Source organism: Dipodomys merriami, unplaced genomic scaffold, assembly GCF_024711535.1.
Source record: "Dipodomys merriami isolate MVZ:Mamm:240054 unplaced genomic scaffold, mDipMer1.0.p SCAF_23, whole genome shotgun sequence".
Classification (NCBI taxonomy): Eukaryota; Metazoa; Chordata; class Mammalia; order Rodentia; family Heteromyidae; genus Dipodomys; species Dipodomys merriami.
The window spans coordinates 20,572,930-20,584,574 of record NW_027203715.1 but is presented as its reverse complement, the minus strand read 5'-3'; the positions used below and the strand labels follow the sequence as shown (position 1 = coordinate 20,584,574).

General features: G+C 35.5%; 1 long non-coding RNA gene across 1 annotated transcript in view; it reads right to left on the bottom strand.

Annotated features, from left to right (window-relative positions):
* Nucleotides 1-2,941: 2,941 nt before the first annotated feature.
* Nucleotides 2,942-11,645, bottom strand: part of LOC138835133 (uncharacterized) — a 29,092-nt gene continuing 20,388 nt past the window's right edge. The window contains exon 3 of the long non-coding RNA XR_011374462.1: nt 2,942-3,019. This is a non-coding gene — a long non-coding RNA (uncharacterized lncRNA). The remainder of the gene's footprint in view (nt 3,020-11,645) is intronic.

The following is an 11,645-nucleotide window of genomic DNA, read 5'->3' as shown; positions in this document are numbered from 1 at the left end:
AACCACACTTTTTGTTTTTATTTAACTCACCTGTTATAATTTAGGGGCTAGATGAAGTAATCAAATAAAGATTAAAAGAATAGTAAGTGAGGCTATGAGTTAGAGCTGAAAAAGATTTTAAATATGATAATAGCTAATTAAAATACATATTTCTTACTTTTACACTGTTTTTATGTCTCTCATTCCCACATTAGGAAAGTACATAGAACGTTCTCACTAAATTTATGTAATTATTAAAAATGTATTGAAAGAATATGGGCACAGTGTGGTTTTATCTTATTGAGACCTGTATGGGGTAGTTTGTTTTTGAGGATTTGCAATACGTTGTGATGGAGATGAAGGGAAGGATGTGCTTATTCTAGAAAACTGGCTATAGGATTGCTCCCAGAAAGATAATGATGAATTCTTCTAAAAGGTTACAGTAAAATCACTTTCACAATCATCTTCATTACTGCACTATTCACCATAGCCAAGATGCCCTTTGGCAGAAGGATGATTGGAGAAAGTGTGTCATATATACACAATTGTATTGCACCTATCCATTATGAGGACTGTTACATTATTTGCAAAGAAATGGACAGATCTAAAAATATGTTAAGTAAATGAAGTCAGATCCAGACACACAAAGGACCCATGTTCTGTCTCGTATTTGGAAGCCAGAATTATATGCAAGTTAAACAACAATATTAACCAAAGCTTTCATTTTTCAGAGCAATATTTAAAAGGTGTAATTTCTTATAAAATTGAATTTTAATCCAAAAAATTGAATACCAAGAAACAATCACTTGGAAGATGTGAGGGGAAGTCAAATGGAAGGAATAAAAAGAGTTATGGAGTAACAATGAAGACATTATATTCAATGGAAATAATATGAAACTAGAAAAAATTAAAGTGGGGTGAGGTTTGGAAGGGTAGGAAAAGTTATATAAAGATCCATTATACTTAAAAAACTCATTTATTGAATGGAAATTCCCATGTACAACTAGTTAAGATAATAAAAACATGATTAAAAACAATGGAGACATTTGATCTTAAACTGAATTCTCTTAAGCCATGAGTCATTATAATAGTTTCCTCCTCAGAAATTTTCTTTGCAGGTATTTTCCTCATAGTGACAGAAAAGTGATCAATGCAATGCATATCAATACATCACATTGCACATATAAAATCACAGTAAAAATGCTTGATTTCGTCACATGATAAAATAACAGGTAGAATTTGCCAAATGCTAATTGTTTTTCCAAGTACTTTACCTATGGTATATAATTTAATCCTCACAATAATTGCATGAAGTGGAGCTCCTTACATTTTTAATTCTCAGATGATTATATTGAAGTCTTCAGAGTTGGAATTACTAGTACAACATTGCAGACATGGTGTTAGCCTGAGGTTCATCTCCCACTGTATCAATTATCCTCATTCTATTTTATGACTAAAATACCAGCACTTAGTCTACAAATTCTAGGAAAATTTCCCAGAATTATTGTGTACACTCATAATATTTTACTTTATCTTAGAAAATAGGGAACTGTAATATGAATACTCAAAGTTCATAATCAATGCATACCTCCCTGGTGAAAAGAACTGCTAAAGTATAACATTCTTGATTTCTAGCTCAAAATAGTAGAAATCATATTTTAACCCTTCACTAAACACTGAACTGCCTGGGGACCCTATCTCTATTTAACACTGTCTTACTGAAAGAATGACCTCCATAATTCCTGATGGAAACAGACTGCAGGTCTCATTTCAACATGGACTATTTTTCTTGGTCTGGTTTCAAACCACAATCATCAGATTTCATCTTTCTGATTAGCTAGGAATAATGACATGAACCACCAGTGTGGCTCCTACTTTTTCCTATACTTATCTATTGCATATACTTCAATAGCAATTAAATATTGAGAGTATAGAAGCAAGATGTACACTGATTATACTCTTCTCTCAGAAATTCAAGTTAGTAATGTAAATTTCTTCTTAAGATCATACACAAAAATACTTAAGAAGAAATCTGATGATGATGATGATGATGATGTGTGTGTGTGTGTGTGTGTGTGTGTGTGTGTGTGTGTGTGTGTGTGTGTGTGTGCTGCAATATGTTTCACATATATGGACTGTGCAGGGGTGTCCAGCCATTCAGATTTATCGCATAAATATCTGCCTTGAGCTACTAACTCATGGACAACGTCTAAGTGTCCGCTCTAGGCTTCCTGATGAAGAGGGGTATACTCATCCTCATCCCTAGTATTCATGAGTGGCCTTTTTGGAAAGTAGTGTCCGCACTGTAGTAAGCTACAAGAAAAACACCCAGCCCAAGGATTAAGATTCTTGTCTGTAATTTAGTCAAAGCTATGTCTCTTTATGTAGGTGACTAAAAATGTATGTGCTAATTTCAAGTAAATACATAAATTCTATTTCCATCTCTTTTAACAAATAAAACAATAAAACTGCTTTATAAATAGATCAGAAGCATTGATTTTGTGGATAGCTAGGTCATTGCACATCTGTATCTCTCTTCCTCTCTCTCTTTCATGATTTTCATAGACAATATGGTTGCTCCATAATTGTCCTAATTTATTTTGCTTTTATATTTTTGGTTGCATCATTTCACTTTCTGCTCTATCATTTCCCATATCAGCACCACATAAACAGAACCACAGAAGTGATTCTGTGGTTCAAGTAGTAGAGCGCTTGCTTTGATTTGAAGAGCTCAAGGACAGTGCCAAAGCCCAGAGTTCAGGCCCCACAAGTAATGTTTTTTTTTTTAAAAAGAATCTAAATCCTTGATAACTCTAGGAACAAATATGACTGAAATCAGTTGAATCACACTTTTCCTGCACAATGAAAGAAATGGTCCAGGCTAGGAAAGCTGCTAGAGAAGGCAGGCAGATTGTATTTGTGAAAAAAAACTTTGAGGAAAATGGTATCGAGGATTACTTACTGGTGATCCACTTGCATTGGAAACATGATGCTGAACTATTACTTGCTGATTCTGAAATATTGCTTCGATCATTATATTCTCCAAGAAGAAAAAATGAAATTTAATTGATATCAAAGGAATACTAATACATTTTGACTTCTCATTAAGCATCTTCAATCATCAAAATCACTTGAAAACAGTAGATAGGCCAACTTTTTTAGATGAAAACAAGTGTCTATAAAAAAACAAGGAATTTAAATAGTCATGCAAAGGACTTCTATTTTACTACTGTATTATACATTTTTTTCTAATGTTGGGTACCAATAAATAATGGTTCTATTAGAAAGCTCTTAAAGCTCATATATTGAATAGTAAGTTCTCTTACACTATATCATAGTATTTCCCAAATCATATACATAGAAGGCATTGTTTCCTATTTTCTCCTTCCTAGAATAAGCTGCACATGAAGACACCACTGGTCCTCATTTTCAGTCTGTGCATTTGAATACGGAGGAAATCTTTCCTCTGCTCTTTATCAATTCATTACTATCCAGTTAGAATAATTTAGAATAGTAAAAATGGAAAAAGAGAAAATAAATCATGGTGAAAAAACATATGCAGAAAATTCACCGGATTTTCTGACCATGTCAACCAACGTGAGCTACTGGGAAAATACATGGACACCTCATTCCCACTATTACTCAAAGTCTCTGGTTAGGCAATTCTGATGAAGACAAGGAACAAGATGAAAAGGTGATGAATGGTATCAATTGCAAGAAAATAATGGAGAAGAATCCATGCAAATTTCTTCTTTGGGATGCCGAAATTAATCGACTTACTAGAGTTCCGAGACTACTTTCCCAAAAGGCCACTCATATGTATACTAGGGATGAGGTAAGTATACCCCTCTTCATCGGGAAGCCTAGAGTGGACATTTAGACATTGTCCATGAGTTGGTATCTCAAGGCAGATATCCATGCAATAACTCTGAATGGCTTGGTACCCCTGCACAGTGCTTATATGTGGAATAACACCAGAATGGATTCTTTCTTACTTCATCATGATGAAGATACCAATCCCCAAACTAAAGGTCTCTTGACACCCTTGCATTTTGCTGCTGGGAATAGAAATAGCAAAGATATGCTGTATCTCCTTCTGTTGAAACATTATATCAAACCGGGTCTGAAGAACAACTTGGAAGAAACTTCATTTGATATTGCCAAAAGGATAAGTATGTATCACTACCTCTTTGAAATTGTGGATGGCTCTACAAATTGTTCTCCTACGTAGGAGTTTGGTTAAGTTTCTTAAATTTCAAAAGTGCCAGTCCATCCTTTGTGTCCCTACAACATATTTTCATATACAAAGCAACAGCAATATCTTAATTTAAAAATTCATGGATTCCATAGTATTCTTCCACGTGAATTGCCAGATTTTGATATCAAAATGTATTCAAGAGTTGTTTGTATGCATCTATAATGATTGCTGCAGAGGTTGAGATTTTGTTTAATTTTAAGTTATGGTTGAAATGAATAGTATAGAAACTAAAGATATTCCTGGTGCTTGTCTAAAAAAAGTATCTATGTTTGTATAAAGTCCATAATATATTTCATTGTCTTCTATATATAATACGTTGAAGTCTACATTGATTTACAATATATAGGTTCATTCATAAATGTGTCCTTTCAGATTACATTCCATAAAGTAAAACTTTAAGATTCCTTTTTCCTAGGTCCTTATATTATTTGTTTTTTATTTTTTTATTTTATTTATTTTTTAACAATTACGATTTTTTTATTGTGAAAATACCATACAAAGGAGTTACAGTTACGTGGGCAAGATAATGAGTACATTTCTTAGCAAGAATTGTTGCCTCCTCTTTGTTTCCTTCCCATCTCTTCCCATCTCGCAACGCCAACCCCTCACCTCCGCCTACTCTCCCCCTACTCCTTACCCCGGCCTCCCCTCCACCAGGCCAAAGTTGTAAAGTTCATTTTTCAACATAATGACTTGTACATATCGTTGTTGCAAGGGTCCACCTGTATCCCTATTTAAATTATTTGTTTTTTTCCCTTCCCATCCACAACTTATCCCAACATCAAATACAGTGAAACCAGGGGTTAGACTGTGGGGAAGGGACATAGAAAGCAACAAACAAATCATGATATAAATGTGTTAGAAACAACAACATGAAAAAAAAACACTTTTATTCCACCTTCCCATCCCTTCCCATCCTTCCCCCTCCTTCCCATCCAGCCCTCCCTGCCCTCCTACCAAAGTTGTAAACTTCATTTTCGACATAACAACTTGTACTTGTCATTGTTGCAACGGGTCCACCTGTATTCTTATTTAAAGGACTTGTTTTTCCCCTTCCCCTCTACAAATTATACCGACATCAAATACAGTGAAAGCAGTGGTTATACTGTGGGGGAGGGACATACAAAGCAACAAAGAAATAATCTTATAAATGCATTAGAAACAATCACATGAAAGAAAAAGAACATTTGAATACATATCTTAGGGTTCATTTCCCTAACATCACCTTACCTGACCTTTTCTGCTTGACTCAGACATATACTAGATATGGCAAGTAAGGAACACCATGGGACCTATGTTTCTTTGGGCTTGCCCTACTTAATATAATTTTTTCCAAGTCTTTCCATTTCCTAACAAATGGGGCAATGTCATTCTTTCTGATGGAGACAGAGAATTCTATTGTGTATATATACCACATTTTCTTGATCCATTCTTCTAGTGAGGGGCATCTGGGTTGGTTCCATAAGGTAGTTATAGTAAATAATGCTTCAATAAACATAGTTGTGCTGGCAGCTTTCGTGTGGTCTTGTTTGTAAACATTTGGGTAAATGCCCAAAAGTGGGATTGCTCGGTAAGAGGGGAGCTCTATGTGGAGTCTTTTCAGGAACTTCCATACTACTTTCCAAAGTGGGTGACCAAGTTTACAATCCCATCAACATCCCCTCCAGCATCTGTTGTTGTTAGAGTTCTTGATTTTTGCCATTCTAACTGGGATGAGGTGGTATCTCAATGTTGTTTTGATTTGCATTTCTTTTATGGCTCGGGAGGTTGTGCATTCCCTCATGTGTCTATTGGCCATCCTTCTTTCTTCTTCAGAGAAGTTTCTCTTTAAGTCTTTAGCCCACTTATTTATTGGGCAGTTGTTTCTTTGAGGATTTGTTGTTGGGGGGTTTGATTTTTTGAGTTCCAAGTATATTTTAGATATGAGACCCTTGTCCATTGTATGGTTAGTGAAGATCTTCCCCCAATCTGAGGGATTTCTATTGATCTTGCTAGCTATGTCCTTTGCCATAGAGAAGCTCTGCAGCTTCATGCAATCCCATTTGTCCAAACCTTCTTTGATTTGTTGTGTTTCTGGATCTCTATTAAGAAAATTTTGGCCTGCCCCAAGGAGACCTAGGGTTTCTCCTATTCCATCCTGTAATGTTTTCAGAGTGTCTGCTTTGACTCCAAGGTCTTTGATCCATTTGGAGTTGCTTCTGGTGCACGGTGATATATAAGAATCTAGCTTTGGTTTTATACAAGTAGTTAACCAATTTTGCAAGCACCATTTACTGAAAAGACTTTCTTGCATTCTATCTTTTTGCTCCCTTATCATTAGATGGCTATAGGTCTGTAGGTTCATTTCTGGGTTTTCAATTCTATTCCACTGGTCCTGAGGTCTGTTCTCGTGCTACTATCATGCTGTTTTGATTACTATGGCTTTATAATAGAGTTTGAAATTTGGTATTGATATTCCCTAGCAGTGTTCTTTCCGTTGAGGAGCGTTTTTGCTATTCGGGGTCTTTTATTGTTCCATATGAATTTTTGGATTGCCTCTTCTATTTCCTTGAAGAATGAGGTTGGATTTTGTTTGGCATCGCTTTGAATTTGTAGATAGCCTTGGGAAGTATTGCCATTTTCACGATGTTAACCTTTCCAATCCAGGATCATGGGCATTTTCGCCATTTTCTTAGTTCTGTTTTTATATCCTTTTTCAAGTTTTTACAGTTTTGATCATAAATGACCTTCACTTCTTTGGTTAAGTTAATTCCTAGGTATTTTATTTTTTGTGGGGCTATTACAAATGGAGTTGCTTTCCTAATTTCAGCAACACTTTAATCATTATTGCCATACAGAAAAGCCATTGATTTGGGGATTTAATTTTATACCCCGGTACTTTGCCAAAGTTTGGAATCAACTTCAGAAATTTGGGAGTGGAGTCTATCGTATTCTTTAAATACAAGATCATGTCATCTGCAAAGAGGGAGAGTTTTATTTCTTTTTTCCCTATTTGGATCACTTTTATGTTTGCATCTTGTCTTAGTGCTGTAGATAGGAATTCTATTACTAGATTGAAGAGAAGTGGTGATAGTGGACATCCTTGTCTTGTTCCTGAGTTAAGAGGAATGACTTTAGATTTTCACCATTGAGTATAATGGTGCCTGTAGTTTTGTCATATATAGACTTTATTCTATTGAGGAATGTTCCATGGATTCATAATTTTTCCAGAACCTTCATCAGAAAGGGGTTTTGGATCTAGTCGAATGCTTTTTTTCTGCATCTATTGAGATAACCATGTGGTTCTTATCCATGCTCCTGTTGATGTGATGAATTATATTAATTGATTTGCGAATATTGACCCAGCTTTGCATCCCTGAAATGAATCCTGTTAGATTGTGGTGTAGGATTTTCTGAAGACGATTGGCCAAAATTTTGAGAAGTTTTGCATCAATGTTCATGAAAGAAATGGGCCTATAGTTCTCTTTCTTTGATGAGTCCTTTCCTGATTTTGGGATGAGAGTTATGATGGCTTCATAGAATGTGTTGGGTAGTGAACTTTCTCTTTCAATTTCATTGAAGAATTGGAGTATATTTGTGTGAGTTCTTCTTTTAAAGGCCTTGTAGAACTCTGCTCTAAACCAACTGGACCTGGACTTTTCTTAGCTGAGAGGTCTCTATTGCAGTTTCTATTTCAATGCTTGAAATGGGCCTCTCAAGATGGTTTAACTAATCTTGGTTTAGTTTTGGCATGTCAATATTTGCTAGGAAAAGGTCCATTTCTGCCACGTTCTCAAACTTATTAGCATAAAGTTTTGCGAAATATTCCCTTATAATATTCTGAATCTTGGTTGTTTCTGTGGTGATGTTTCTATTCTCATCTCTGAGTTTTATTTGGGTGTGTTCTCTTCATTTTCTGATAAGATTTGCGAAGGGCCTGTCAATTTTGTTAATTTTTTCGAACAACCAAGTCTTTCTTTTGTTGATGTTTTCTATAGTTTTTTTGTATTCTAATTCATTTATTTCTGATTTAATTTTAATTAAAATGAATTAATTGAAATAATTATTTCTTTCCATCTATTACATTGGGGTATATCTTGCTGCTCTTTTTCAAGGAGGTTCAGATGTCTCATTAAATTGTTACTTTCAGATCTCTCCAATTTGTTGATGTAAGATCTCAGAGCTATTAACTTGCCTCTAAGTACTGCCTTTGCTGTGTCCCAGAGGAGCTGGTAATTTGTGTGCTCATTTTTGTTGGATAGCATGAACATTTGAATTTCCTGTCTAATCTCTTCCATGACCCAATCATGATTCAGCAGTGTGTTGTTCAGGCTCCATGTGTTACAGGACTTTATTTGGTGGCTTTTGGTGTTGAGTTCTAATTTTAATCCCTTGTGGTCAGAGAGAATGCACGGTATCACTTCAATGTTTCTGAATTTGGACAAGTTTGCATTGTGGCCTAAAACGTGGTCTATTTTAGAAACTGTTCATGTGCTGCTGAGAAAAATGTGTATTCTGATGCTGATGGGTGAAATATTCGGTAGATGTCTGTTAAATCTAGTTAATCTATGAAGTTGTTTAGATCTGGGTTTCTCTGTTGAGTTTTTGCCGAGTTGATCTATCTAGTGGGGATAGTAGTGTGTTAAATCCACAACAATTAATGTCTTTGGACACTATGGGATTTGAGGGAAACTAGTGTTTCTTGGATAAATTTGGATGCTCCCTTGTTTGGCGAGTAGATATTTAAAATTGTAATATCCTCCTGAAGGAGAGATTCCTTAATTAGTATGTAGCAACCTTCTTTATGTCTTCTCATGAATTTTCATTGGAAGTCTATTTTATCTGATATTAGGATTGCAACTCCCGCCTGTTTATGGGGGCCATTTGCTTAGTAGATTTTTTTTCCAACCTTTAACATTGAAAATGTGTTTGTTTTTACTGGCAGGATGTGACTCCTGAAGGCAGCATATAGAAGGATCTTGCTTTTTAGTCCTACTAGACAGTCTATGTCGCTTAATTGGAGAATTAAGACCGTTAATGTTGAGAGATAGGACTGAGAGGTATTTGGGAGTTCCTGACATGTTATCCACCTTGTTGGGGTCTACAAAAACTGGGTTCTTCCTATGGTTCTTGGATTCTCAGTTTGGGTGCAGTTTCTAGGCCTTTATTGTGGACTTGTTGGTTTTCTATGTGTAGGACACCTTTAAGAATCTTTTGTAGGGTTGTTTTGGTAGAGATGTACTGTTTCAATTTTTCTTTGCTATGGAAGGATTTTTTTTGGCCTTCAGTTATGAAGGAGAGTTTAGGTGGATACAGTATTCTTGGGTGGTAGTTGTTTGTCTTTAGGGCATGGCATACATCATTCCAGTCTCTTCTTGCTTTGATTGTCTCTGCTGAGAAATCTGAGGTGATTCTAATTTGTTTCCTTTTATAGGTGATTGATCTTTTCTCCTTGACATGTTTAAGGACCTTTTCCTTGTTCTCAATTCATCCTATGTGGATTATAATGTGACGGTGGGATGTCCTATTCTTGTCTGGTCTATTTGTAGTTCTAAAAGCTTCTTGTATCTGAATAGGCCTATCCTTTTGCATGTTGGGAAGTTCTCTTGTAGGAGCCTGTTAAACAAATTTCCTAGACCATTAACTTCTGTTTCTAGGTGTTCCGCTACACCCATAATCCTCAGATTAGGCCTTCTGATTGTGTCTTCCAAGTGTTGGATAGATCTATCATATTTCGTGGACTTGACTTGGATGGTTGTATGTTCTTTCTCTATAATATCTAGGCTGTCTTCAATCCCCGAGTTTCGATCTTCTGCATGGTCTAAACTGCTGTCAAGACTTTCTATTTTAAAATTTCTTTTCCTTCTAATTGGTCAGCTTTGATGGCTTCAAATTCTTTGTTGAAGCTTTGTTTTTGATGTTGTATGAACTTTTTTACTTCCTTAATTTGGTGTTCAGTGTTCATTCTCAAATCACTTAGTTGAATGTTTATGGTTTGCTTAAATTCCCTTTTCTTCGTTTGGGTTCCATTCAGTATTCCCTTTTTGGTCTCCCTGACTTTCTTCAGCTATTTGTTAATGGATTCCATGTATACCTTTAGTGATCATTGTGTATAGTCTCAATTCCTGTATTACTCTTTGCTTAGCTTCCTCATGTTCACGCCATTCCTGTAGTTCTCTTTGAGTGTTCTCAGCCTGCTCATGCCATTCCTGCCTTTTTCTTTAAGTATTCTCAAGCTGTACACCCAAATCCTTTATCAGTTTTTGAGTAGCTTCCTAAGCTCAGAATATTCCTGTATAAACCTTTGGTTTGCCTCCTCTCTCTCCCTATCACACTCATACAGAGTCCTTTGTAGGTTTTTAATCTTTTCCTGTATTGACCTTTTGTTTGCCTCCATTGAACTTTTGTTTGTCTCCTCTCTCTCTCTCTCTCTCTCTCTATCATGCTCATACAGACTCCTTTGTATATTTTCAATCTTTTCATTTATCATGTTTGCCAGCACTGTTTGTAGAGCTAATTGGGAACTCTCCTCTGGATTATTCATTATCTGTTCTGTCCCCTGATTATCATGAGTGGGAGTTGAGATACCCAGGACTTGCCATTTTTCTTGTCTTTTTCTGGCTTACTCGGCCCGTTTGGGATGAAAATAACACCAGTTTAGTGCTAGAACACTAACTTAAGACAAGCATCAACCAAAGTCTGTATTTGCACAGTCAATAGTCTGCAGATACAATTTAGTTCAATAGGTACATCTATTCAACGTCAAATGGGCTAACAACCACAAATATGAATTTGACCAACCAGAAATTATTAGGGTTAGGGAGAGATATGGGTAAAAAATAGGAAGGCACAGGGAGAGTTAACTTAACTAAGTTCTAATCTCAAAGCAGGAAATAGGTGGGATAGGTTGAAAGTAGAGATAAAAGAAGAAGAAGAAAGAGCAAGGGGAAAAATAAGAGACCAGAAAAAATAGAAAAGTAAAAATTAAAAATATTATGCAGATTCAAAACGAAATATTCAGAGAAGCACATGCATATAATGCAGAAGGGGAGGGATATAGAGGAGATGTGAAAAACTTAAAAATAAAAATACTGAAAATATTATATAGGTATAAAGAGGTAATACTGCCATTAAGGAATTTAAGTCTAAGAGGTTTTGAACTGAATAATCAATTCTTGGATTAAGTGTGTACACAATAAAGGATAAGGTCTAATAATCAACTGTGGGCATGTCTGAGGATGTGCAGAAAAACAATTAACTCACATAAAAGAGAATGAAAGAAAAGAAAAGGGGAAAAGAATAAGAAAGAAAGAAAAAAGATCAGAAATTCAATAGAGCAAAACAAAAAACAAAAAATAATTTAAAAGAAAAAGAAAGAAAGAAAAACGCATACACACATATACCTCTAAAAAAAATAATAAGAGGGAAA